We start from the raw sequence: 27327 nt of genomic DNA on the forward strand, positions 1-27327 counted from the left end.
AGCAAAACTTTAAACATAACTAAGCTAGTTTTTACAAAGAAAGTTGGGCAATAATGAAGCTGAACAACATTGTCATTGGTTGACATTTAGGTAAAGGCAGTTAGTTCTTTTAGGTTATGAAAGGAAAAACGACCCCAAAACTATAAGTCAAACATTGAAGTTATGAGCGAAAGAAATATTGTTTGCTTTTGTCGTAAGGTTTTGGCAATAAAAGTGAGGCAGTAGACTCATAATGCTTTTTACTGAATGATGCAACATAATTTCTTCATTAGCTGCCCAATGTGACTGCTATGAATGGATTCTCTTTCATCTTCTCGAAATTCACAGTTGGACATAGAAATTGGCAAACACAGTGTAAAACGTCTACTCACTAGGTGGACAGCTGACTTCTTAAAGGGTGCAGGAAGGCGCGAGATGTAGGCCGCTACTAACCAGCCAATCTGGTAATCATTAGGGGAGGACTATGTTCAGCAGTGGATATCCTGTGGCTGAAATGATCATGACAGAGCACGTTTCAAAAGAACGCTCTGGTCCAAGAATATTCTTCTACGTTGGTTGTCAATTATTCTGAGGATGACGTGGCAGCAATACCACCGGCCCATTAATTTCTAACGCACCGTAGATCACGGATATGCAGAGTCCAAATACACTGGGTACCATTGCAATGATCATTGTTAAATATTGCTAAAAGTACCTACACGCTTTTTTATTTTATTATGTTTTTATGTGTTACTGTTATGTTTTTATGAATCTTTTTGTCTTTGTGTCCATGTTATTAAACGTTTCTTTTTGTCTTTCTTACTAATTTATATGCACCCTTAGTATGCATCAAGCCTACCGTGTCTTCTTCAACTTTCGCACTTCAGTCTCAAAGAAAAGGGTTCAAAGTTATAACGACTAAAGTTTTGTTTATACTTTTATAATTGTTTGGTGACAAATGATCCGCTTGCAAAGCTTGGCAGTTAGGTTTTCAGAATTTTGCTAAGGTACGTCAAAGCTCATTTATGGAGCATGCACATAATTTTTGCGTCGTTTTAAAGAAATTTTATTTAATAGCCCGACGGATTGGCAATGGGCAGGGGACATAGTACGCAGAACTGACGGCCGATGGGACAGCAAGATTCTGGAATGGAGGCCGCGTACCGGAATACGCAGCGTTGGGCGTCCACCCGCAAGGTGGACCGACGACATCCTAAAGGTAGCAGGAAGGCGCTGGACGCAGGCCGCTACCAATCGATCAACATGGTAAATATTGGGGGAGACCTATGTTCAGCAGTGGACGTCCTATGGCTGAAATGATGATGCCACAGGCTATTGGCAAAAGGTAGATTACTTCGGTTCTCGAATGGAGACCACGTCTGGGCATAGCAGCATAGTTCGCCCACCTGCTCATTAGACTGACGAGCTCAAGGAGATAGCTAGTAGGAGCTGGATGCAAAAAGAAGGATATTGTACTTTATGGCATTCCTCCATTACGTCATATACGTCCAGGAGTGGTCTGCCAAAGGCTAAAATGTCCAAACATTAATATAATGCCATACTTTAGGGCTCGTGTAACAAAACAACTCTCAAAACTCAATTAAAACTTGATAAACTAAATTTGTTTTGGGTGAATTTTAATTCATTCATAAGACGCCTTAGAAGTGTTAATGAGAGAGGTGTTGGAGCCAACATGTGGCCACACTTGGCTCCAATACTTGGCTCATACTCCAATTTGGATCCAAGGTTGGACACATCCAATGTGTGAACGAGATAATGCTGTGCACGGATTAAAAACGTTAACTCATTTTGCGATCATTTATAATCTTGGTAATGTGAATTGTGTGTTCGTCACACCGCGCTTATTCCGAAGTTCCTGTCATGGCATACTTTAGACAATTGCATGGTCATCAGCACATTAGATTATACATTTTCATGGTAAAACCGAACCTATTACAATTGCGTAAGATCCTACAGTGTTTAGCTTGTGTTGTCATCTGTATATAAGGAAAAAACTCTGTTCACACACACTTCAGATAAATGACCTTATTTCTCTGTAATAAGGACTAGACCTGATGGTCATCTTCCAAGAACTGTCAAGTTGTTTTTGGTTGCGTTTTCCTAAACAGTTCCAGTTATTGAAGAGTTCAGACTACGTTGAGGTTACCGAAATACACCGAGCAGTAACAATGTGAAAGGGCTTTTTTGCAGAAACTGTTTTTTGCAGGATCCCCTTTAGTAGTATTTCATCATCATCATTATCATCATCATCATCATCTCTGCCATAGGACGTCCACTGCTGAACATAGGCCCCCCAATGCGCTCAGTAGTATACGTGTTTTAATAAAGTTCACACGAACATCCCTTTTGCAGTGTCCCGCAATATACCAATCCTTTCGAATTTTGGATTCAAAACTGGATTAACGTGTCTTGTAAAGAGTTGATACTACAATGAGGTCACTGAAATGGTCACATTGAAATGCACCACAGTCAAACAGTTGTGAAAAAATCAATTTACAGTTACCAGTCCAAAAATTGATCATGCCAACATTTTCTGTGACAATGACAAATGACAAAACACAACATTACTGATTCCACGTACACGATGACGTCAATTGTAATTACTCCTAGGATACATTCGCTATAGATTAATTTATAGATAAACCGAACAAACAAATTGTTTTCAGCTTGGGTTGCTGCTGTTATAACAAAACGAATTTATGCAGTTGTTGATGACTTAAAAATTTTTTTACAGGTCCTCAAATTATTCTATGAATTTCACTACTTTCCTTGATTTGTTTTGAACCATAATTGCAAATAACTTAGATTATCTAGAAGTACTAGCAAATCTACCTGTACCTACCTTACCGTATCTTGAATCAAATGTAACAACAACCATGAAGTCCTAATTTCTATACAAATTATTATGCTTAGGCTGGGTTGCTGCACCATCTTACTTTAACTTTGACAAACGTCAAAAATCTGTCAAGCTCAATACAAAATCGGTTATCGTCATAGTTACGGTTTAAATTAGGTGGTGCAACTTTGTCTTACTCTTGAGTTTGAAAGTATTAAGACAGATTGTACAGCGTCCCTAGTGGTTACTTTCAAGAATTAAAATAAAATCATTATACATTTTAAGAAGCACTAGCTAGCGATTACTTTTAATGTAAACTCATAGTAGAGCTACTGGACAGCATCCAATTACGTAAACCTCCGAAGATTATACCTCGCACCATACGACCGCGCTGTCCCATTTCGTTGAAAGGTCTCATTATAAATTCAACCAAGGTCTGAAGTCCGTCCTAAGTTAAGGGGCCCATCCAATATTCAGTACAGGTTTTGCCGAATATAGGACAAGAAATGCCCACTTGTTGAATAAAATACAAGCAAAGTTTCCGAATCTACTTCAGATTGAGTTAAAAATTGATGATCGAGGTTGAAGGATCGGGCTGAACTAGTTCTTCTCTGATTTTAACTTTCGTGTTCAATTTTACCTAAAATAGAGACGCAACGGATCTCAACGCAATATTTTGAGTCTCCCAACAACTTGGTCCACTTTTAGCTTGGTCCACGGGCCAAGTTTTGAATTTTTAAATAGTTTTTCTTTCAGTGACTGGGCCCACCTCTAAAATTCTAGAGTAGATTTTTGTTGATCTGGTGTTTAATTTCTTAATAAAACATTGAAGGTGGGCCCAGTCACTGACAGAAAATCTATTTAAAAATTAAAATCAGCGACTTGGCCCATGGATCTAGCTAAAAGTGAGCCAAGTCACTGGAAGACTCGACATTATTTACACAGTTGAACAACATTGAAGACATTGATAGGTGGGCGCTACTAACTACTGGATTGTTAGTTCAGATTTTTGCCACTTGACGTACCTATCAGAATCGTTTCACTATGCACTATGTTACATTAGTAGGTACTAGACAGTCACAGCTAGGTTTCGGGTGTATCTCTATTTTAATAGTTCTTTTCAGCATTTGCTAAATGTTGTCTCGATTCGCTTTGGTAGGGAAAAAAATAATGAGACATGTTCTTAACAGGCTCCATAAATTGATCCAAACTCGTGACGCAATCATTGTGCGTCATTTTGGCGTTGCAATTATGCTTCTAGAAATTATATCTAAAGTATTAGCATCAAGATATGAACCCGAAACCATCTGGCTTCATAGTTCAGCCAGCAAACCACAAAGCAATGCGTATTTTTTTCGTATCGGTAATAGTTATAATATTTACATAAATAATAAACAACGCTAAAACTGGGCAATTTACGGCCAAAATTTTCCACGAGGAAAAGTTTCTCCTTATATTCGTTATTATTATTAGGTAAACAACTAAAAGTAAATTGTATGGTATTTTTGGAGTTCTGTATAAGCTTTGGAAAAATTGACTCCTTATAAGGCCATACCTACACGGACAGCTCGAGCAGTTGGCCAGTGATACATCTGCTCGAGCGGTTCCGTATACAGGGTGTTAGGTAAACACTAGCCCATGTTAACATATTGTGCATATAAATGGTATGGTGAAGTCAGAAAATGGATATCATCATTTTAATTTTCATACAAATCTGATTTTATAAATTTATATTGCATGAAAATAAAAAAATATATAAACTCCTTTACCTAACATCCTATATTATGTGTTTACGTAGAATGCTGTAGATTGCTAATCAGTTGCAGTTTGAAGCTGTCGATTTTAGCTGCTTTAAGCTGTCTATGTATGGTGATGGTGGGCTTATGTATGATCAATCGAGTCATAATCTAAAATAGACATACTTTTTCTACAGACCAAAACGGCACACGTCGTGTAAGTTTTAAAATAAACCTAACGAAAGTACCGGTGTACCTAAAATATAGTTCTAGAAGCGTACGGAACCCTATTCAGTTAAATACAACTGGAACTTGACCGCTTTTTTGTTTTGACAGGGCAGTAAAAACGATACGCCACACTGCATGCAGATATTATGCCTTATTCCGTTGTACAGCAGACAAGAGCACATCAAACTAAACATTTTTATTGCAAAATCGCCCGTAATACAGCTACATAAGATACCACAGTGTTAGTTTACACCGAACAGTGATTCATATTGTGAGTTTTCGCTTAATTTCAAACTGTTCGCAAACACAATAGAAAATTAATAGTGTCGTGTCGTGGCTACGCTAAGGTCAAGGTGTTAATCAAAGCTGTAGCCATTAAAGCTGGATCCACACTAATCATGCGTGTCGTGGGGTGATGTTGTTATGCATGCTAACAGAAGCTTATAAGAGAACTAGCGGCCGCCCGCGACTTCGTACGCGTGGATCCAGTTTTACCCCCTTAGAGTTTGAATTTTGCAAAATCCCGTCTGAGTGAGCACCTACGTTCTAAAAGGAACCCCCATGCAAAATTTGAGACTCCTAGCACCTGTAGTTTCTGAGATTTCGAGCCTTTCGCTTTTAGAGATTTAGGCACCACCTAACTTTGACCGTAACTATGACGATAATCGGTGTATTTTGTATGGAGTTTGACAGATTTTTGACGTTTGTCAAAGTTAAAGTAAGATGGTGCAACCCAGCCTTAGATTCTGTATGAAGGCGTGTATTGTTAGTCTAGATTCCTAGAATGTCAGAGCGTACGTATGAGGATATTGGGTGGATTTGTATTTATAATGAAAATAATAGCTTTACCACTTACGCTGGCCAATTTACTCTAAAAAACTTCACTGGACGGCAGATATTAAGTAGGCTGATACTCACAAACGATGCTTGCAAGTGAAGCAGCAACGCTATGCGAAGTAATGAACAGCGTTGAATAGAGCTCTGTGATTGGTATGTGCTTGTCACTTCGCCACTCAAGTAATTGTGAGACCTCATAGTAATGTTTGTAGGGATGTCAAAACATGTTCTCCGAGTATAGCTGGTACGACGACCCTTGAAACATGAGCTGAGTAATCTGATTGGCCATTAGACGTCCCATAAAAGTCACCCAATGTAGGTACTCCTGTCCTGTAAAGGTAAGTTGAGACCATTACACTCGAGTTCTATGGTTCTAAGTTAAGTTAGATATAAAATACGCTTCATTCTATGGGAGTGTGCGTCATATATTTCCCCGCTTTCCTTAGATAAATAAAATACAGAGAAATGGGACAAAATTGCTATTTGCACGAACTGACAATAGCAAAGGGCTATGCAGTGTTACATCCTATGAGGATGCTTCAAGGATATGAAAATAAAGCCCCAAAGATTATTCTCGTGAACACCTATCACTAGAGCATCAACTCTCACGCCCGTATTCACAAACGATGCTTGCTTAAGTGAAGCAGCAAATTGAACGCACAGCGTTGAATAGAGCTCTGTGATTGGTTCGTGTGTCACCCTGTGCTTCCACGTGTACTGTCAGACCTCATAGTAATGTTTGTGAAACAGGCGTCAAACATTCTCCGACGTTTCACTGCGTCATTTGAGTGTTAAGGCAACCATTCACCTGAAGCACTCGTGAAACGTAACAATGTAAGATGCGATTGTGAGCTTTATGTGTAAACATTACTCGTATGTTCAACATTGAGTCTTGAATCATTACACGTTAATGCTCCAAGTGAATGAGCGCCTTTAACGATTCTTAAAAACAAATGACAGTCGCTATCACAGATGCGCAATTGTTTAATTTTAGAGAAACTCCAATTGGACACAAAGCTCACAAAATCTTCGTTTAGAATACTCGTAGGTAGGTATTTCATAATTTCAACATTAGTGGTGGTAGGTCTAGCGCATAACTCAGTTAGTGCCTGAGGTATGGGAGCAGCACGGGGTGGTGTTTTTGTTGATGTTAAACGACAGCGAACGAACTAAAGTCGCTGACATAGCCCGACGGATTAGCAAGCTGAAGTGGCATTGGGCAGGGCACATAGTGCGCAGAACTGTAGGCCAGCAAGGTTCTGGAATGGAGGCCGCGTACCGGAAGGCGCAGCGTGGGACGTCCACCTACAAGGTGGACCGACGACATCGTAAAGGTAGCAGGGAAGCGCTGGATGCAGGCCGCTACCAATCGCTCAACGTGGAAAGCATTAGGGGAGCATATGTTCAGCAGTGGACGTCCTATGGCTGACATGATGATGATGATGATGATGAAACGTCAGCGAGACTTCAAATTTGTATGCTCTGTCTCGTCACCTTCCGTGCACTGACTGAGTTAACCACCTATAGCCATTAGGTATGTAATTTTATAGGTGAATGACATAATTATCCAGAGCCAGTACGCTTAGTGACAGAAGGTACCTAACCTTCATTAATGGTCCATGAAAACAAATGAAAACCGATATCACAGATGCGCAATTGTCTATTTAAAAAGAATCTGACACATATAACTCCCGAATCTTCCATTTATATCGATTCAACACTCGACTCGTAGGACTGATAAGGTAGTAATTTTGACATTAATTAATATGTCGCCAACGTTATCAGTTATTTTATCGGTATCAATTATGAGCAACGGTAGCGGCGTATTGTCAAAAGATATGATAACATTACTTCATGGAAATTAGGATATGAGCCAATACGTTTTCAAATTATTGCGTTTATTGTTTTAATTATTGAAAATATTGAAAGGGCTTTGCTATTGAAGAAAAGTAGTGATTTTACAAAATAAAATACTAATAGGAAGTAAGTTAATTACTCATTTATAACGCATAATGTAAAGTCGCTGATATAGCCCGATGGATTAGCAAGCTAAAGTTGCAACGGGGAGGGCACATAGTACCCAGAACCGACGACAGATGGGGCAGCAATTTTCAGGAGTGGAGGCCACGTACCGGAAAGCGTAGCATGAGACGTCCACTCACAAGGTGGACAGACGAACTTATAAAGGTAGCAGGTAGGTGCTGGATGCAGGCTAACAACCGGTCAATCTGGCAATCAGTGGCTGAAATGACGACGATGAACGTTCAAATTTTAATAACCTTCATAATTTATCGATAAGAAAATACAATCTGGGGGTTTTTCCCACAAATCACAATCTTTTTATGATACCTACGCTGTTTATCTTTCGAAATCTTAAAAATCTTAGGCTCAGTTGCACCATCTTACTTTAACTTTGACAAACGTCAAAAATCTGTCAAACTCCGTACAAAATACACCGGTTATCGTTATAGTTACGGTCAAAGTTAGGTAGTGCAAATCAGCCTTAATGTTGTGACAACATTATTTTAGGGTTAAGAAGAAACTCCTTCGATCTTTGTTTTATTAAAGCAACTTGGTATAACCACAGTCATAATTGTAGGACGATAAAGTTGAAAATTGCGTTGCGTATAGCCATAAGCAGCTGGATATTATGTATATTCAAGCTGTCTTATGTTGATAATAATAAGGTTGTCTTTCGAGTGTCTGGCAAAGAGTGAGTGAACAATGAGTTGGAAGGCCATTAAAACTTGAAGGAAGGACTTCACGTCTCAGTCACTGCAAGAGATTTCCATTTGAAGGGTTCAAGTTTTTAGGTTAAATAATAATCTATACCTTATAGTCATAATCTGATAGGGCTTCTTCCGTCGGTTCCTGATAAAGTCCTTAATGGCCAATTAACTTATTTGACAGATTAATCACTATTGCTTTTACAAGTCTCCTGTACATATTTATAAAATAATAAATATGAAAAGTCACTGGAAAATCTTATCTTTATTGATTACATTCTGATAGTGTTTTACTCGCTTAGTAACACGAATAATAGATCGTAATAAGTAAATCAAAATACCTACTTTTGATTTAATTACAAAATATAGAGTATTGAAATTATTTTAATAGATCTCGCTTCTCATTGCTAAGGATTCTTAAAAACAACATTCTCAGATTTTTTATTATAACGCAAACTCAGCTTTACACAGCACGCGTTTAATCATTTTGAACTTTATACTAAAAGCAGAAAGCTCAAAATGTTGTGTGTGTTGCTGTGGCCACAATAATAACCTAGGTTATAACCAAGTAAACGTTTAATAACGTCCGTAAGAATTCTAAAACAAGCAATACAAATAGTTGCACACGCGAAACGCAAGCATTACAAGCGTTTCGATTTCACACTAAACGCGAGGAAGCTTCAAAATGTAGAGCTTTTACCACCCGCTTTAAAGTTTCACCGTATCATAGTATCTGAAGAACAAACAGCTCAAGGAATCTCTTCAAACAAAATAAAATCTTCTTTTTTGGAAAGAAATGCTTTGGATTTCTTTTAGATAGCCCGCAGACTAGAGTCCTCATTTTGTTGATAGATAGGTAGTTTGGAGAACATTCTAATTCGATTTCGTAAGAGTAGGCGCACACCGTTGATTTTTAGTTGGCCGATAGTAGTGCCCGATTTTAAATTGTATGAAGAATCAGCCAAATCGAATCGGCTGTGCGCACTCCCATACATGCCCATACTGATCAACTGCCCGACTAAACTATCGGCCGACGAAAAATCAACGGTGTGCGCCTACTCTAAAAAAACATCGAGCATAGACCTTTTCATAGCACATTTTGTATGTAAGTATGCGCATAACACCGTTTTCTCACACAAATTAGACGTCGACCAAACTATTGACCGACTAAGAGTGGATTCGACCAAACAAGAGTAAACATTAATCTCAGAATAAGGCGATTATCACACTGCGCCGCGCTCCGCCGCGGTACGCGGGACGACAGATTTAATCATTGTGTGCAAGTACCTCAGTTTGTATAGAAAACACGCGCGGCACAACACTGACAACGCGTCGGAGCGCGGTGCAGTGTGATAATCGTCTAAATCGTCAGTTTTGACATATTTCCTATGACTGACATTATCAATGTGCCAGTTATACCAGGAGTTATTCTCGGATAAAAGTTTGATCGAATCGGGCCTAAGAATAACGTGTCTGCAGGAAGTCACTGTAATAGGCTAGTTTCCTAAAAAAACTTTTTTAGTCCGTAATGTTTAATATCAAAAAATATTGGACGCATACCTATATTTTTATTTTTCAATCTAACAAATAATTACATAGTTATGGTGCGTTGAAGTTCCGCACGACGTCACAACGTGCGGCACTTTTATGCACGCGTTGACGTCACGGGCCTCTTCTTATGAACTTTGGCGCGCTTTATCTCTTTAAATTTTCATTAGTTTGAAAAAGTGAAAAATACGTGTAGAGTATTTTTTGATAAGTTAACTGACGGACTAATTAAAACTCTTGCTTTTTGACCCAGGAAACATCCCTATTGTTTTCCGAAGTGGAAAAGATCACATCAAGCATGATTATTTGACTAATATTTAATTTTGTTTGAAATTGAGTAATATTTAATTTTGTTTGTCAGGCAGGCTCTATCTTTCAACTATGAGCAGTTACAGTTTAGAGCTACTGTTAAATACTTGAAACACTTGTGTAATGATCGCCGAAACTACATATTTTATCAACTATTAAGTTTCCGTTAAAGTTCTAAACCACTCTCGATGTACAATGCTTACCGCATTGTTTAGTTTTCTCGGCATGAAGGACAAATTTCAAATCGACAATGCCTTTATTTGGCCTGTTTGTTACCTATTTCGACCTTCGTTTCGATTTTATGCCCTATTAATAAATCATGGATCAGTTTTGGGCCATTTCACAAACTGTTTTTCTTATGCTGTGTCAGATAATACCATAGTAGAGGTAAAAGCAGTAAGGCTGCGTTGCACCATCGTACTTTAGCTAACATCAAAATTCTGTCAAATTTCATACATAAAACACCGGTTATCGTTATAGTTTCGGTTAAAATTAGGTGGTGCAACTCAGACTAAAACTTCTGTAATTTTGTTTTGTTGGCTCTAGACATTATTCCTGGACATAATAATATTTACTTCGTAATTTGTGTTGTTTCCAGAGTGTTTAGACAAGTAATATTCGTGAGTTTTAATTTCTAAATTTACGGAGCAAAGTAACTAATGAACCTAAAAAAAAAGCGCCGAAACAAAGCGTTTCCGTAATAACAACTGTCACGTCTGTAACTTTGTCGGTATGGTATGTATAACAGTACCCCGTACTTTGAATACGGGGATTGGCAGTCCGATCATCCGATGTCAACACTGATATCCATTTTGTCGTCTGAAATTTCCATTTTATTCTTATTCTTTTAATTTATGTCACAAAATTGTAGGCTATGTAGAAATGGCTTTGTGGTTTCCCACATCTGTTTTATTGTTGCATTCAATGTTGCTGGTTATTTTAATTGCAGAGATTAACCTCTGTGGTCACAAATAATTGCTGTATCCACATCGATGCAACAAGTCACATCATGTCATTATGTGGTCATTTGATACGATAGTTGACATTGCTATATTTTTAATGTGTAACAATATTATTTTTTTAGTTTTCCCTTTTATAAAAAGTACAAGACTTGAAGATCATGAATTTCTATTTAGTCAATGATTTAAGACCTCCATGACGTTTAAATGTACAATTTTATTACATGTTAATAAAATACTTTTTTTAGTTCTGTTCAATACGTTTTCAACTTCTGAAGGGCATAACAATTTATTGATGCATGAGATGGAGATTATGTCATTTTGTGTGTCTTATCTTTTACACACAACCAATTCTATCACCTCATCGATAAATGACGGAGTTTAACGTTCGACGACAACATTACGTTCCTAATTCCTATACAAAATCTCTAAGTTGTCCTAAGTGAGACTACTGGATATCCATCAGCTATAGCTTGATCGTAAAGGTGTGGGAGGCTGCCAATTTAGCGCTCACCGTAATTTATACAACGCAACTTCCAAGATCGAAACTCCAAATCCGAAGGGCTCGATACAAAGCCACAGTCTGGAATTTGAGATATTTAAAATTTTGTCTAAGCCCAAAATCCTTTTAACCCTTCGGCTGCTTATTTATTCGCGTCTGAAAGGTTCAAGAGGTTATGAAATAGCTTTCGCGTTTCTGTTAAATCCATGGATTTAATGTGGATATAGAAGGTTGTTAATTCTTAATGAGTTTTTACCCTTAGCAAGTATTTTAGAGGTAAGTACTTACATTTTCTCCAGTACAGCAATCTGAAAAGATAGAAAAAGGTTTCATCAATATTTTGTTTATCTGAAAATCGTAAATAAGGACTAGATTCCAGCAATGGACGTCGTATCGCTGAAATGATGATGAAACAAAGTGACAAAGAGGTTAAACGCAGTTTAGTTCGAAATAACTTTTTAGACTAGTAATAAATAAAAACAAAATAAAATTGCAACCGTGGTTTTATTTTGCAGTATTGTTTTGTTTTCTTTCCTTGTTATTTACCTAAAAATCAACTGTTTACAACTTACTTTTTTTTTCTCTGTTATTTTCCTTCTTTCTTTGTATTTTTGTAGAACGCTTCCCTAGTGTTGTGTAAACGACTGTATCTCATAGCGGTTTCGCAAACATATTATTTAAAATGGCCACGGGTCGGGAAGCTGCCTTGGAATTACATTTCATAAAATTTTACACCGACGCATTTACCAGATGGACATTTACGAATACAGACAACATATCAAACCATTCATTTTTGTTGCAAAATCACCCCTAATGTAACTACATAAGACCTTAAAGCTTTACCTCTCGTCTAACGTACTTAATATCGCGGGGGTGAAATTCAAGGACCCATTTCGTCAAATGTTTTTAATTTGACAAAAGTCTTCAGGCGTTTCGCCCACGAGTGCTTCGGACCGCGGTGTTGTACCATGTTTTGTTCCAAATTTGTTCTAAATTTTTACAATATCAACCAATCACAGGCTTGATCCTGAATCTATGCAAGTGTTTCTGCCCGTGGTCGCTAAAGTGGCTAATAAAAGTTAACTGCATGTTGAACACTAGTTTAAAATGAGTTTTCATACTAACTAAATGTCGCTTTAAACTAGTGCTCAACGCGCATGTAAATTTTATTAGTGAGGAGAAATGTACACCCATTTGAAAGTTTTAATAGCATTTTGTCTTTCATTTTATATTTTCATGATTCATTTTACATTTTCATGAAAGTTACAGCCAAAAATAATTTCAAAATGAACATGAAACGATCAACCTGTCAACATGTCTTACGCCTGTAATTTTTCACTCGGTTTATAAATAAAATCGACTGGGAATCGATTGTGCATTAAAATTGCATCGATGATTATTCGAGGTCAAATCTTCGGCATCGATTAGTTACGGCAACATTGTGTACAAATAAGATCAGCCATTACATTTGTAGCAGTTACAAGTACAACTATATTTCTATGAAATGAACTCTGCACACGGTCCGTGTCATTGTCACTTTGTCAATAACGTCGAGAAGGCCGACAATTATGACGAACCAGAAGAAAATTTAAAATTCTCTCTTCTATAGCAACAGCATTTCATCTGAGCATAAATGACAATAATCAACTCTGTTCGCGCTGCTACATCAGCGCCACCACCGGCGACGCTAGCGCCCCCTATTATAATCAAGCATGCTCCATAGAAAGAGGTCTATGGAGCCGAGAGAATTTTTGGTCTATGCGACGACCGCCAACGAAAGCGTCGCTTCCATTTTTTTACCGCCAACAAGAAAGGCTTTAATTTTTGTAATGTACCTATAATATTGTTTAAACCGAAGTAAAACCCCAATGTTCACCGAAGAATGGCTTCTTATTGAAAAGGCCCCTATTTTCAAGAATCTACAAACTATAACCTAAGCTCCAACAAACTCTTTTTAGAGAAGGTTTATTTCTCTAATGTCTGAGATCATTAAAACTTTTTTGAATTCTATTGGTAAAAACAAAGTAGATTAAAATTAAAAGGCAGCAAAAAATATCTTAACAGACATTTGCGTTAATTGAATCAATGAATAAGTAGGCTGTTTTAATTTTACTGTGGGGTGTACCGATGCATGTGGGTCAGTTCTCATGTCTATTTTGATGTTGAATATTGGATGGGATGTGGCCATTAGCTACAATTTCCGATTCGTCTGTCCGTTAAGTTTAGAGTCCAAACCAATTTTATGAATGGGAAAGCAAGCAATGAGTTTTGAAATAAAGATAGATTAGACCTGAAAAAGATTCTTATTTCGGTTGCAATAACTATATTTGGCTTATGCATTTTTCACGACCAAAAATTAATCTTTGATTGATTTAAGCCTGTGATGTCCTTTTTACTGAAAACAAATACTTCAATTGTTTGTTTTCAGTAAAATTGCACCAGCTAACTTCGACCGTAACTATGATGATACGAGTAACCGGTGTTTTGTGTATGGAGTTTGACAGATTTTTTACGTTTGTCAAAATTAAAGTAAGATGGTGCAGCCTCACTATTTGCGCCTCAATTAGGGATCGTCTAATCAAGTAGTTGACAGCACATGCTGTATTATAATTCTTTTTTTCAAAGTAGTATCTATTCTTTTATCCACAACGAGGAAGCTCTTGGCATGTCTCTCTTCTAATGTAAAGTAATTAAAAAATATTTATAACCTATCCAAATAATATAAAAGTGTCAACGAAACAAAACTTAAGGTCAGCACTGATAAAAATTCAAACTAAATGGTGTTTACAATCCTCTTAGAAACAAGATACAGTAATAAATTACCATTGTACATTTATAATAATTTGATAGATTGTGACCTCTACTGATAGCTTGAATTGAGGGATCAAGAGCTATCTTTAGGTTAATGAATTAATTACAAATAAAACATGTATATCAATGCACGTGCGGTGTGATGCAAAAAAATTATCTTGTTTTCGGCTTACAATATAAAAAAAAATGTTTTGAATAATTTTATATTGGCTCAGGGCATTATAGAGCGTAATATAACCTACTTTAGCTTGTTAATCCGCATGCATGGATGCAGGCCGCTACCAACCGGGCGATATATGGAAATCATTGGAGGCTTATGTCCTGTCGCTGAAATGATGAGGAGAATATTACCTATTTTCAATTGTCGGTAAAGTCGATTTAAAATATTCTTTTCTTTTAGTTTTGGTCACGACACAACCAAAAAATTGTACTAGACATACTTACATTTTTATCTCAAAAGACATGAATGAGTAGTTTTGTTTTCTTATCAACACTGTCGATATAAATTATTGAACATGAATAAATCATAATATCCGGCAAAATGTGGCGAAATTTTCCATTTCACTTAACAAAAACATCCGGAGACAACGGACAGTCTGATGGAAAAAAACAGTACTTACATAATTATTTGCTACTAAATTAGTACCTACCTATTTGTTATTTACATGTTAACCTCTAAACTGTGGCTAATACCGGTTCAAGGACAAAACTGAAAAACCGTTTTAATAGAAATATACAGGGTGACTTTGTTATCAGTATCCAATTTTTTTTAATAAGCTCTTTAGAACAATTTAACAATACAAGTTAATCTTAATTATTTTTAATCGTGGTATTTTTCGCAAAAAAAAATATTGAAAGTATAATTCGCGGGTGCCCATATCTTAAGTTTTAAAGGTTATTGCTTATTCACGCTCACCATAATGTCTATTAAGCCTTACAGTTAACTGTGTGTGTATGTATTTTTCTATGAACGAAGCAAATTATCCACGTGAGTCAATTTTGAAACCGCGCGCAGCGAATAAAAATAATTAAATATGAAAAAAAATTTTTGTTTTCTTTAATTCTGAGACTCTCCTATAAATTTGGATACTGATACAAAAATCACCCTGTATTGCCACAGAAGAATTAAAAATATAGTTCGTAATTTTTTGTATGATAACCATCCATATGGTATCCATGATTTTTAATAAACATCGACATCTGAAAGAGTTGGTAAAACATCGTTATCCTTTAAAATAAGCAATACAAGAAGTGATGTCGATACACTACTTACCTTTTGCAATAATATTGGCCCTTAAGGTGGGTGGTACATGTATTTATAGTAACTATAATACACAGAAGTTCCTGTTAAAATGTCCAAAAACACAATGCTAATCATTCATTATAACAATACGCATGGCCTTGTCTATTTTGTACAAATAAGGAAGGAAAGAGATAATTTAATAGTATGTTGATGATTAATTAAGAAAAAGTGGAAAAACCGGATTCGAGCCCATTATTTGTAACAAATCAAGCAAAGGTCATTTGGTAACCAAATAAGGTTGTTATAAGGTCTAATGTTGAAGCCACACGTTTGTTTTGTTTGTGAGAATTTAGTACCTAATAAAATCGGTATAAGATACAATACCTAACAATTTCAAGACAATGACATAACTTATTTTAAACACTACACTTTAACCCATTATAGACTAGCGGTCCCATATGGTACCACTTTTCTGTGTGCTTTAATTTGGCTCTATACATTAACACGTGAAAAGATGCAATGCTCTGATTGATGCAAGTCGTAGCCAATAGATGTGGTCTATGCTTCTAGGAATAAAAATTGACAGTTGTTCTTTTCAGTTGTGTGTAATTGATGATCGAAGTGAGCGCATCAAAATTTTCTCTTAAAAATTGACGCACCATTTAAGTAAGTGATCATATTTTTTTTGTGTGATAGTGAAATACTAATTTTGTTACAATCTTATATTCTCCATAAGTGCTCTTATTATGAAATGGTGTAAAATTACGTCGATAGGTAATAATAATGGGAAATATTGTATGTCAAAATTACTGGTACCGTACGGTACCGCTAGCCGCTTACCGTGTCTTTTTAATTATTTTATGATTTTTAGTTTTTACTGTATTTATTAGGAAGTATGTGATATATTCAATGGTATATAAGGTATACAGGAAGATAAAGTAAAATAGTTTCCTATACTTTACAAAACCATGGGTTTTTATTTATTTTAGATGTAACTTACACGAAACATTGGCAGTTTTGGAGGACGATGAAGGTCCCCAAACGAAGCAGATATTTATAGAACGAACTCGAGATAATTGCAACTCTCGAACAATATTAGAGTATAGGAAATGTTACGTGGGGCTAAGTGCAGCGTGCAATGCCAAGCTCCATTCCAAATTTTTGAATATTCAAAGATAAAAATGAATATTCCTTACCCAATATACAGTTTTTTTTACATTTAATATCACTTCTGTTATTTGCTTGTATATTAATACATATAATAATAATAATAAAATATATAATTTACCCTATTTTTATAAAGTCCATGATAAAGTTATGTTTTACCGACTGACACGGTAAGAGGCTAGCGGTACCATATGGTACCAGCATTTTTTTTCTAGATTACAGGTCCGATCAATTTTTTAATGCTTGTATAGCATTATGTAGACCATAATTATGAACATATTTCAAAAAAACAAAAATCTGACACTTTAAGAAAACTCAGTCTATAATGGGTTAATCCGGACTTTTCAAGGCGAGAGTGAATAGGCATTTACAGGGCAGTTATTATGTACCATCCTAGACTGCATCTCACTTAACACCAGGTTCAATCACGGTCAAATACCTGTCTTGTTATGCATTAAAAAAAATCCGCATCACGCAGTCGAGGGGTATAAAGGACACTAATGCTTACCCTGAATTTAAAGTTACTTATTAATAAATAAAAATAATCAACAAGTAACTTTAAATTAATTTAATTAGCTTACTGGGTGACGAAAATTTCTGCGTTCTGGTCTTATCTAGAGGTTCTCAAATAGGGGCCTAAAAATGCGGCGAAATGGATCCAGGAAAGGATGGTACGGCAGTGTTTGCTTCGTGCTCGACTTGGCGGCCCCCTGATTCGAATTCGTCTAGGTTTGAAATCAACAATTGATTACTTTGTCAATTTTATTGTGTGACTAAAATTGTGATGAAAAAATGACGTCAAAGGTTCGTCAGTTTCTTGTGTGTGAACGCGGTCCTAACACCTCAAAAACTGTTTTGTAAGAATTCAATTTGCCTACAAACCATGAATAATGCATGTTTAATATGGAAATCAGGAACCACCTGGTCGAGAGAGAACGATTACCTTATAAACGTCAGTACTTAATCCATTTAAGCCAAAATATAGAGACGGCCATTCAAATAATTAATGGCTGCTTCCCATGATTTTATTTTAATTCAATTAAGTTTTTTCTATGATGTTGTCTAGTTCCTTTGTAATCTTGACAGAATAAATAGTTTGTAAGTAGTTTTAAGTTTTTAAGAAACAACGATGGCTCATTGGCTTATATATTGCAATGATTAGTCCAGCATTGATTGAGATGAGATAATTGAACAATTTAGTCAATTTAGTCTTATGTTCCATTAGGATACCGTAAAATTTACAATCTTAGAGCAGGTTATAGGAAATGTTGAAATATCATTTTTTTATGCATAACAAGGCAGGTATTTGACCACAATCGCACATCTATCTAGGTATATAATATTATATTAAACTCAAAGGTGACTGACTGACTGACATAGTGATCTATCAACGCACAGCCCAAACCACTGGACGGATCTAGCTGAAATTTGGCATGCAGGTAGATGTTATGACGTAGACATCCGCTAAGAAAGGATTTTACGAAACTACACCCCTAAGGGAGTAAACCGGCATTCATAAATGCAATGAAAATCCTAATAACCCATTGTAAAATCTAACCATAAAGTTTGCATGAACCCCTTGATGTTATTTTCGTGGAAAAATGATCGTAAACATATCAATTTAGGCCAAAACTAGCCCCAACTAATAAGGAGTTGTGCGCGCGAACCAACCCTCCACTGCTCATAGTAAATTGACTCTAATAAAAATTTACGGCGAGCATAACCTAGGGTTGGGACGAGGGTATTTTTAGTCCGAACCCAAAAATTTGGGTTCGTTTCACAAATAGGAACAGGCGCAGTCCACAACAGTCTACATTTTAATTTAAAAAATGCTTATTAAATCTACTTAATAAAAATGCCTCAATGTATACTTTGATTTGTGGTCGTCCGTGCGAATGAATTAAGTGTATGAGTGCGGCAAAGAGCAAAATAAAGAAACTGATATAAAAATAATAATATAACATTTTATTTAATTCTGAGCGTAATATTATCTAATAACCGATGAATCCTTGTGCAATAATAAGTAATAAGACTTAAATACAATAAAAATTCTATCGGTGAAAAATAATTCTGAAGACGTTACGTTCCATTCCACACATAAAGTTCAATGTAATATTGAGAGTATACACAAAATGGCATATCAAAAAAGACCTAAATTAGTCCTAAAATATAGAGTACAATTCACATAAAAATACCGAAAAGGCTAGACATCCCATCACTAGCACACTCCGCCAGAGGTCACCAGAATGTTTTAGTACTTGTTATTAAAATTTACTACGAGCTGGTTCCAGGTTTCTAGAACACTTTTGGTAATGGCGACTGATGTCTCTAAGAGATTTAAGTCGTAAAACAAACTTAGGGTTTACTTTTAACGATCAGAGGTTATGAGTTCTTCAAGATGGCGAGATGGTAAGGCACGATAAATCACAACTCGAATGACTACGACCACTCTATCACGATGTAGGTAATGACTAAGAAGATGGAAGACGTCATTTGACAATTTTTTTTTATTAAAAAAAAATACAAAAGCCAAAAATAATAATAAATAAATAATAATAATAAATATCCTGGGACATTTTACACTGCGCTTCTAGTCCCAAACTAAGCAAAGCTTGTTCTATGGGTACTATACAACCGATATAAACATACTTAAATACTTTTTTTTAAATACATACATATTATACATAGAAAACACCCAGTCCATTACAAACAAATATGTTCATGCACACAAATGTTTGTACTGTGCGGGAATCGAACCCGCAACCTCCGGAATATAGTCCGTTCGAACCACTACACCGACATAAATGAAAAATGCCAAAAATATTATTCTAATGTCAACTGATGTTGTAAAGAGCAGATAGTTATCTAATAATAATACAACTGTCTATCTTTTACGCCTAAACGATTGAACCAATTCTGTTGAATTGAAAAAATAGATTGTATTGAAAGTAAAAGTTTTCAATAATATATGAAAGTTTGTTTGGGAATCAAATATTTCTCAATCGAGCGATATGAGTACTCAACATTATTAGTTTTTGCAATAATGGAGATTTTATTGGTGCGGGCGTGGGATGATCGAAACCCTCGTGAAATATTAAAAATAATGTTCATATAACTTTGATATTAACTACGCCTCACGTAAATTTTCTTCTTATTATTATAAAGAACATAAACAAATATCATTGATTTTTCTGATAATACTAATCCATCCTTTTATAGTATTGATAAGAAAGGAATATTTTTTTTATCGTTGTATTTTATTGCGACGCCCATAAAATCGTCCTTGTTTACCACTGTCGATTCATAATTTTGGGGTTAAAGTACGATGACAACGTTAACACTGTGGAATCTTATGTAATTGTATTAAGAGCGAATTTGCAACAAAAAAATTGTCTGATGTGTTGTCATCAGAATTTTTTTCTTTTCAGATTTATAGAAAATGTTAATCCTACCAAAACATTTTCAAGTAAAATTATACCAAGGCGAACCGTGTGTCTCGCACTGTGAAAAACTATCAGTGTGCTTACCATGAGTTTACTCACTTTGTTTAAGATTTTCTCGCTAGCGAGTGCGTCAAAAAATCTATGAAGATTTTAGTTCTTGAAAGTAACCGCTAGGGGCGCTGTACAATCTGTCATGCATTTTAATGTCATTTGCATCGTTTGCAATTCACAATAATTCTCTATGTTCCAGTCTCTGTTTAAATAAAAGCATGCCTATGAACATGGAACATAAAAATTTAACCTTGAATAAGTCCGTTTACCGAGACATTGTAATCAGACTGATTATTTAAGTAGTTTTATTAAAACAAAAAAATATCAAACAAATTAATACAAGACCTTATCATTATTAACATTCATGCCACGCCCCAATCATTATCATTTATTGAGATATTGTAGTTTGTGTCATTATGCACGCTAGTGATGGATGTTTACTATAGTTTTTATCGATAGACGTATTAAATCGACCTTTGACAATGAGTTGTAATTTACATAAAGCAATCATTTCGCATTTAAGTATTGCAAAATAATTATTTTATGTAAATTAAAACTATTCTAGTTCTAAATTACGCTTACAGTGACTTGTCAAAAAAATACTGAGAGAGAGATAAAGGGAGTACCTAATTTCTTGTTCATTAGGTAGATGACACCATTAAGCAAAAAAATTCTCTAAAATACTGAATTCCCTGATACCCCCTATAAGTATTTAATTGTAAGCGAAATTCGATTTTTAGTTGCTTTGAAATAAACATTAAGTGAGTTTCTTAAACTCTACAAAATCTATGGAAGAATCGAAACCATAATTTGTCTCATCTGTATTTTAAATGATCATCTTTGGCATTATAAATAATATAGAGTTTTATTTCATAAAGTCTAATCCCAAGGTTCCTTGTATAATACACCAAAAACTCCTTAAAAATTAGGCCAAACTGCAACACGTGCTTATCATTTACGCAATAAAGACACCATTGATAACGCGTGACGCAGCAGATAATTGAAGAGTTTTCTGTAACCAAGTGTTTCATCGACAGTCGACATTCTCGATTCTTTTCATCGATACAATAGCCGCAATTTTCTTATTTTTTAGCAACACTACGTAATTACAGTGACCGTAAAAAGTATATTTCCTTTATACAAATAGCAGTAAAAAATTACTTCCTTTCAACAAATAACAAATGAAAAACAATTAAGTAGTTACAAGCATCAACCATTTTGTCTTTGAAAGAATCTCTGACGTCATAAGTTTACACAAATGTTTTTGCTAAGCAGAACTGTAAAGGTGACATTTTAAAAATAATTCGCAATAATTTATTTTAATAGATTTTTCTTTTAAAAATTCTAACACCAAGTAGTTTTACGTCTTGTTTTTTTTAAACAAAGGAACAGTTTATCTACAAAATGGCTATTTATCTAACACCAAATCAGTGAACGTCTCTAAATATTAAGAAAATAATAAAATAAACAAGAAATTTAATTATCTCAATTATTTCTTTAGCATCTTAACGAATTGATTTTAATTAATGACGTAGAACTTGAAATAAAAAGTGCCCATTAATTAAAGTAATTGCTAAATGAACTCGAAGATCAGACTAGCGAGGCTTTCTTTTACACTTTCTTACTCAACTGAATCAAGTGATAAAGTTAATTATTTTTTTGTACTTTTTTAAATAAAATTTAATTATTGCGACATCGTATGACGCACCCTTTTGGAATGCTTATTCGGATGAACAATTTTAAATTGATAAAGGATTAGTTTAATATTTTTTTTTTATCATTCATTACATTTTAGGGTTTAAACAATTTTTCTTTAAAAAAAAATGTATGATCTCAAGTAATTAATCTCAAGTAAAGTATTTGTAGGTCAAGAATCAAGAATTTGCCAGTCAAATTAGTAACCAAAACAAATTAACACAGGATGTCGATTCGAAAAATGGCACGCAAAGGTCATTCGGGTTCAGACTTATATTTTTTGCCTAAATTGCGGTATCTTACCTACATTCCTTTTTATTTTCCTCCACGCGGCTTATATTAACTTTCGGGCAATGCTGAAGTAACTTTCTATTGTATTTCTATTACTGGTAGGGCCCAAAAGATAAGGAGACATGTAAAGTGCCCCATAAGGGCTACCTTTACTTTTTTTTTTAATTTTCTATTGACGTTCATAAGTGCCACTTGTGGTCTAAACTGAATAAATATTTTTGATTTTGATTGATTTTTGATTATTGGCAACAATGCCAGATTATTATGGGCATTCTTTCACTTACCAAATGTAGGAGGATGAATAAAAGTCTTCATTTACGAATTTGGGGCAAATTCGAAGATTTTTTGTCAAGACTTACACCCGTATTCACATACGATGCTTGTTTAGGTGAAGCAGCAATGCTATGCGAAGTCGAACGCAAAGCGTCGAATAGAGCTCTGTCGCCCGTATTCACAAACATTACTATAAGGTCTGACAGTGCGCGTGGACGCACAGGGCCACACACGAACCAATGACATAGCTATATTTAACGCTGTGCGTTCGATTTGCTGCTTCACTTAAGCAAGTATCGTTTGTGAATACGGGTGAGTGTCACTCCGCCACTCAAGTATTGTTTATTTATGAATAGGTTTTTGGGACACTGTGAGAACTCATAGTAATGTTTGTGAATACGGATGTTAACCATAATAATATAACATCCGTATTCACAAAGCATAACCAACCATGCTATGTGATTTAACGCTCTGCGTAGGCATATTTCATTTTGTTTTGGATAATTTAATCGCGGTACTTATCTTAGGTTGAAGATAAAGTATGCCTACCTAAAGATAAAATCATTATGATAATAAATAAAACTTCAACTAAATCTCTATGACTTGTTACTATGATAAAAATGCGGGTAATACCTATTTCTTTCATAATTTTTTATCAGTTGGTACATGAAAGGTAAAGCCCGTATGAAATGATACTTGAGTATGAATTTAGATTTCAATAATCACTGCTTTGAGACTTTTTTGGTTCTATTGAAAAAAAAAAACACAATTTGTAATTCCTCATTTTGAACAACTTTGTACAACTGATTGTAATCAGGCCTCAATAAAACTATACTATCCCATCAAAAACAATACTTGTCAAAAAAACCAAGTCTCCCAACTCAGTTGTTCTACGGTAAAAAGTTGTGAGATCCATGTAATACCAAGTCCAGGCCAGGAAATCTTTAACGTTTTACATAAATTATTGACTTGGCCATCGCACTAAATAATTTAATTTACACGTGTTTTCATGCGATGGCCAAGTCAATATATTTATGTAAAACGTTAAAGATTTCCTGGCCTGGACTTGGTATTACATGGATCTCACAACTTTTTACCGTAGAACAACTGAGTTGCGAGACTTGGTTTTTTTGACAAGTATTGTTTTTGATGGGATCTCATTTCTTTTTGTATTTTGTAGACAGCAGTTATGTATCTAGAAAACTGGACCGAAATTGAAAAATTTTACTCGACTTGGCGGTTGCACTACCGTGCCCCCAAATATTTTAGTTTTTCCTTGATTCATACACCAAACACTACTTATATTCCAAATTTGAAGCTTCTAGGTCTGCTAGAAGTGCCTTAGAGTTTTGATGATCGGTGAGTCAGTGAGTCAGTGAGTGACAAAATTAAGTAACTTTGACCCGTTATAATTCTTAAACTACTGGTTCAAATTGAATGAAATTTTAAATATACCGTGTCTTTACAATGCCTGCATAGCTAATGAAAATTCAGCCTTCTAGTTTTATCCACAACGAAGTTACAGGCAGTCGAAAATGGCCTGAATTGCTTCGAGAAAAGGATGGTACGGCCGTGCCGCTTTTTTGCTCGACTTGGTGGGGGCACTGCCGTGCCCCCAGATACACACATTATATTTTAAGTAGCTTTCCGCCCGCGGCTTCGCCCGCGTGGAATTTTGTCTGTCACAGAAAAACTTTATCGCGAGCGTCCCTGTTTCAAAAACCGGAATAAAAACAGACTATCCTTTGTCCTTTCCCGGGACTCAAACTATCTCTATGCCCAATTTCATCAAAACAGGTTCAGTGGTTTAGGCGTGAAAACAAGACAGACAGACAGAGTTACTTTCGCATTTATAATATTAGTATAGATAGTATAGATATTAGTATAGAAGTATAGATATGTATATTGCAACTGGAAAATATAGACTTAACGATAGGTCACACACAAAGGAATATTATAAGTGCATAGTTTACTTTAGAGGCACCTGTTATTTACCAAACGCGATGCTTTGTTTGCAATAAAGCAATAAGTCATTATAATGCGCTCCTGGTGTTTATCACGGTGTATAATAAAACATATTGAGGCAAAACATAATCGAGTGAATTTCCAATCGATTTTAATAATTTGAGTCATGAATGAACCCTTTTTGGTCACATTAATCATCTTCCTAAGGTCATTTAGGCTGGGTTGCACCATCTTCATTTAACTATAACAAACGTCAAAAATCTGTCAAACTCCGTACAAAAAGCACCGGTTATCGTTAAAGTTACCGTTAAAGTTAGGTGGTGCAACACAGCCTTAGTATCACAGCAGAATTCGAATTTACTAGAGGATAAAGAAAATGAAGAAAAAAATGAGGATTAAGCCCACATTCCTCACTTATTACTGAGATTTTCGAGTTTTAAACTCTGTTTTGTTACACTAATCTTAAATAACTTTAAATTTAAAGACCTTGGGGGAAGCCTTTGTCCAGCAGTGGACGTCATTTGGCTGAAAGAACGAATCTTACGCCCGTATTCACAAACATTACTTTGAGGTCTCACAGTGCGCGTGGACGCATAGGGTGACACACAAACCAATCACAGAGTTCTATTCAACGCTGTGCGTTCGATTTGCTGCTTCACTTAAGCAAGCATCGTTTATGAATACCGGCGTTAAAGATCTATCCCCTACCATCACCCTGTCTATTCAATGTGTCTAGTCCTACATTATTTTATAGAAAAAAAATTACCCCATCATAATACAATCCTAAATCAAAATCATTTCTCGCCGTACAAAATCAAGGACAAAAGTAACAAAAAATATCCTACTCATATCATTTTCTAAAACACTATGTCAGTGTTATCATTTGCGACTTTATTGATATTCACCCGAAGCGATCTTATTGAAAAAGTTTCAACAAAACGTATTACGGTGGCTTAGGCGCCTCAATGAATTTCATGAGGATTTTTACATAACCCATGAAAACCGAACAACATAATAAAAAAAGAATAACGGAGTTACATCGAAAGCTGCGTGTAGACGTGTGTAACGGGAATAGATATGTAACGTGTAATGTAACGTGAAGGTGAATAATTTAGACTAGAGCATTCTATACAGGGTGGAATTTTGTAATGCCACCTGGAGGGAAAGTACCTACTCTTAATACGGTAGATAGAAAAATTTACTCAAAGAAAACATTCCTTTATTTTTGAAAAGAAAAAGAACGGCATTCAAAGATTTCCGATTTTTTTTTCGAAAATTCACTACCATACCATACAATTTTCTGTAAATAATTAAAATAATTAAAGATTTCATGGTTTTCCTTTCATTTGATTTATCAAGTTTGTTAGAGAGATTTCACCCTTATACTTAACCCTAACGATCGATGCAATAAAAATACAGGGTGTATTTTTTTACAAATAGTTGGTTCGATTCCCGGGTGTGGCAACCAAATTTTTGGAATCTTTGAATGCAGTTCTAGTTCTTTTGAAAAATAAAGGAATGTTTTCTTTGAGCAAAATTTTCTATCTACAGTATTAAGAGTACTTTCCCTCCAGGTGGCATTACAAAATTCCACCCTGTATAATGTAACGTTCTTACGTACGAGTGTAGAGTGTAGACTAGAGGGATTCTATTCGGTGGATAAGGTGGATCGACGACCTCATAAAGGTAGCAGGAAGGTGAAATTAACGTGAATATTGCATCTGGATTAGTATTATGTAACGCTGGCAATTGCCAAGCATAGGGATTATCCTAAATCACTTATTAATTCATAAAGGCAACATCCAACTATAAAATAAAGGCCATATAATTCAAATCTAACATCAACCTACATCCAATAGAGGCGGAGTGTAAAGAAACATTTTGCAAAAACGGGAAATATTATTCAAACTATTTTCACGCGTACAAAGTCGCGGGCACAGCTAGTCTAACATAAAACAAAAACATAAGTGTTGATCAGCGACTCGAAAACATCGAGTCATCATCAAATCTGTGAAAAGATTGCGTAAGAACATACAATCTTTTTTATCTTATCTAGTCAAGTCTGTTGCCGATTTCTGATCTTGATATAAAGTTGGGTGAATGATTTCTGGCTACTTGTATTGGCAAGAAAACCCATTGAAATCACTATTAAAACTTTACCTACGTTAATTCGAGGAAAACTTTTTATTTCAAATGCCTATTCAACTTTTTCGTAGTAACACTCCAATTCCTATAGTAGGTACCTATATCCATAAAAGATTTTTAAGTACTAAAATCCGGTTCTAAATTAACATAATACTGTAAGTACCTTTTTGAGTACGTAACCTAAAAGTCGAGATAATAAATGTAAAAATATAACTTTTTCTTTATTAAGTTTCATATAATAAACAGCAACAAAATGAACGAAGTGGAGAATTTTGTCGTTGATTTAAAAAAAACTTGTTTAAACAACATTATTGAGATGCAAAACTGCACTAGCATTACTAGACGATACAAAATCTAATTTAAGATGTCTCTATCAGACATACTCAATGTTACTTTATGTGATTTTCGGTCACCGACATCAGTTTTCAAAGTTTTTAGTTACAAAAAACTGTTTTTTTTTAAACTAACACAAACTTAACTCTAAGCCAGCATCCTCGCCTTTTTGCCTCACGGACACACTTTTATTTTTGAGTAATAAATTATGTTTATATTTTTATTTGGT

The 27327-nt window shown here is 35.3% G+C and overlaps 1 long non-coding RNA gene across 1 annotated transcript in view; it reads right to left on the minus strand.

Moving 5' to 3' along the window:
- The window catches only part of LOC114360054 (uncharacterized), a 62882-nt gene that overhangs the window by 13747 nt on the left and 21808 nt on the right, over window positions 1-27327 (minus strand). The window contains exon 2 of the long non-coding RNA XR_003656477.1: window positions 11970-11989. This is a non-coding gene — a long non-coding RNA (uncharacterized LOC114360054). The remainder of the gene's footprint in view (window positions 1-11969; window positions 11990-27327) is intronic.

This window comes from Ostrinia furnacalis, unplaced genomic scaffold (genome assembly GCF_004193835.3).
Source record: "Ostrinia furnacalis isolate ACB-3 unplaced genomic scaffold, ASM419383v2 OfSCF4827, whole genome shotgun sequence".
Classification (NCBI taxonomy): domain Eukaryota; kingdom Metazoa; phylum Arthropoda; class Insecta; order Lepidoptera; family Crambidae; genus Ostrinia; species Ostrinia furnacalis.